General features: G+C 37.2%; 1 long non-coding RNA gene across 1 annotated transcript; it reads right to left on the reverse strand.

Moving 5' to 3' along the window:
- Positions 1 to 2,407: 2,407 nt before the first annotated feature.
- Positions 2,408 to 2,609, reverse strand: LOC107833019 (uncharacterized). Its single transcript, XR_001658733.1, has 2 exons — positions 2,568 to 2,609; positions 2,408 to 2,524 (listed from the first exon to the last, which is right to left on the reverse strand). It is a non-coding gene; the product is annotated as an uncharacterized LOC107833019 (long non-coding RNA).
- Between the last annotated feature and the right edge of the window lie 11 nt (positions 2,610 to 2,620).

The following is a 2,620-nucleotide window of genomic DNA, read 5'->3' on the forward strand; positions in this document are numbered from 1 at the left end:
TTAAAATTGTTATGTGAAATCTAGCAGCTTTAATTAGTTCAGGGTAAACCAATGGGTGGAGGTAACAGAATTGGTGTTTGTTGTTGCCTGCCCGGATAGATCAGTATCTGTTCTCTTCCTGAAGTAAGTGCAATCTTTCTACTGTGCTTTTGATGAATTACTGATGCTGCTTAGTTTACCTTGTGCAAAAACACAAAACTTTTGATGCAGTGTACAGAAACGTGTTATAAGTAAATAATTCCTTAATGGTGATCAAACGCACCAGTTCCACCAGGCAGATTTTTTCACTTGTATCATGGAAAAATGTCTCATTATATGTTAAATAATGTACCAGTAGAACTAGTACTCTTTTATTGGTTTTAAGAAATTATCTACTTAAAATAAGCTCCTTTAATTGGCTGGACAGTTACTTGTAAGTTAGTTTTGGCTTCTTTTGTTTTTTTCAAGTGTACTAAGAAATTTGCGCTAGAACTAGACCAAAAATACTTGGAAATATTTTGTGTTTTTTGCACTGTATCTCTTATTGATTTCACTAATAGCCTCTGATAACTTTTACATCAAATAGCTGGTGCTTTAGTCTATTTTATTCATAAAATATACAGATAGTAATCAACACATTGTTGTTTGCATGGAGCTTTCTGATGTATGTGGTTTTGTGCAAGAGTGTGTGTATGGAGGGGGAGGTGGGGATCCATACAGAAACCTTTACGAAAAAACATCCTCTTTTTAAGTGTATCATACAAAGAAAAGATTACTAAGCAAAGTTTGCACAAAATAAGCAGAAGTAAACATTAACAATGCACTACAGGACAACATAAAATAATTTCCAGTCATTTGACTGAACACATTTTTTTTGCACTTTCTATTTTCATTCAATCCCTGGCAACAAAACAAAACACTCATACCACCTTGAAAGTTTCCCCAGTGTTTTACTATGTTATAAACCAAACAAAAAATAGATACATTGTTGTAAAATAAAATAAAAATGGTAGTACAAGTAAAATGTAAAAAGCATGACATGAATTTGTATTTAGCCTTTTTACTCTGATATCCTTTATAAAAAAATCCAGTGCATGTGTTGATGTGACAGAACAAAGCAGTCTTCTTACCATTTCGAAATCCTCTCTTTAGTTGCGGTTTGGTTACACTTTAAAGTCAGCAAAAATGAAATAGATTAAAACTGTTTTAATCTGGCAGCTCTGAGCAAAAATGAATCAACAGCCATATTTGGGGGAGAGTCTCTTAAAACAGTTTTCCTTACACTACCACACACACTTAATATACCTCAATATGCATTAATATGGACAGTAGGGGTGTAGCGATACAATAATTTCACGAGACAATATACGACAAGATACGATATGTATCACGATATTTGTTGAGCGATACAATTTGCTACGATTCGGTGCATTTTTACGATTTTCAGAAAGATTTTAGAAGGACAGAGTGATTTTAGTGACATTTTGTGTTCCACAGACTTGAATTTAGTTAACTGAAAACTGATTATAAGCACCAACTACACAATACCTGACTCTGATTGGACAGTCTAACAGTCTGCAGCTGGACAAAATGAATCAAAGATACAGTGAGAGAATTAGTTTCTGTCATTTAATTCATGTGGATTTGACATAAAACTCAAAAGTTTAAACGGTAATCCAGGAGCAGAGTGGGGAGATTATCAGCCTCTTTAGACTCTCAATATGCAAATGATTCCACTTATGTTTTTTCTTTTGGAGACTGTGGCTGCATTTTGGAGTAAAAATGCAGCCACAAATGCAGTCTTTTGGTCTATGGGGAAAACGGCGTTTTTTACCTTGGCTCCCAGAGTTAGCCGTGGCTGTAAGCTGCTTTCTTCTAACTGCTAAAGTAGTGGCTCCGCCTCACTCCGTAGTGATAGACTCCCTGCAGCTATGCAGCGCCGCTATTCCCCTGCTTGGATCTCTGAGTAGCTGCCTCTCAGACTGCCAGGATCTCATAGTACTCTCAGTCTCTGATACTTTTTGTCTGTTGCTAATAAGAACGATCGATCAGCCATTGTTATCATGGAAATCCTCACTGCGCCGCGGATTCCGGCTGGGGGTTTCTCCTCTTCCTGCTCAAAACACAGCACCGCTGCGCGCCCGCTTCGGATGTTATCAACCCATGTTCATTCTTCAGGTAATCCTTTATATACAGAACAGAAACCGCTAAGCTAAAAACTAATTACGAAGTGAATGCTACCAGTCGAAATTTGCATTAATTTCGCGATCTCACTGCTTTTGCAGCTGCTCCGTTCGCGCCGCTACTCCTTTCCGCTTCTCCGTTCCGCTTCTCTTTCACGGTTACTTGCGCAACTTTGCTTCATTTCTCAGCAAAAAAATAAAGCCCATCGTTATTTATTGAAGATTTTACATTTCCAAAAACACAGGAATCTAATGTTTCGTTTCGTTTTGTACGTTTGGAAGCTCATTCCCTCTCACATAATCGGAAAAGCCGGGGAATGGTGGCGCTTTTGACATTTCTCTGACATTCAGAAAAATATGGTCTACTAATTTTAGCATAACTCCGGTTATACTTGGCCTATTAACACAATTTAAAAACTGGTGTGTAGTTTATAATGTGCACTTTAAGCTCAAGTTGA

Source organism: Poecilia formosa, unplaced genomic scaffold (genome assembly GCF_000485575.1).
Source record: "Poecilia formosa unplaced genomic scaffold, Poecilia_formosa-5.1.2 Scaffold308, whole genome shotgun sequence".
In the NCBI taxonomy this organism is placed as follows: domain Eukaryota; kingdom Metazoa; phylum Chordata; class Actinopteri; order Cyprinodontiformes; family Poeciliidae; genus Poecilia; species Poecilia formosa.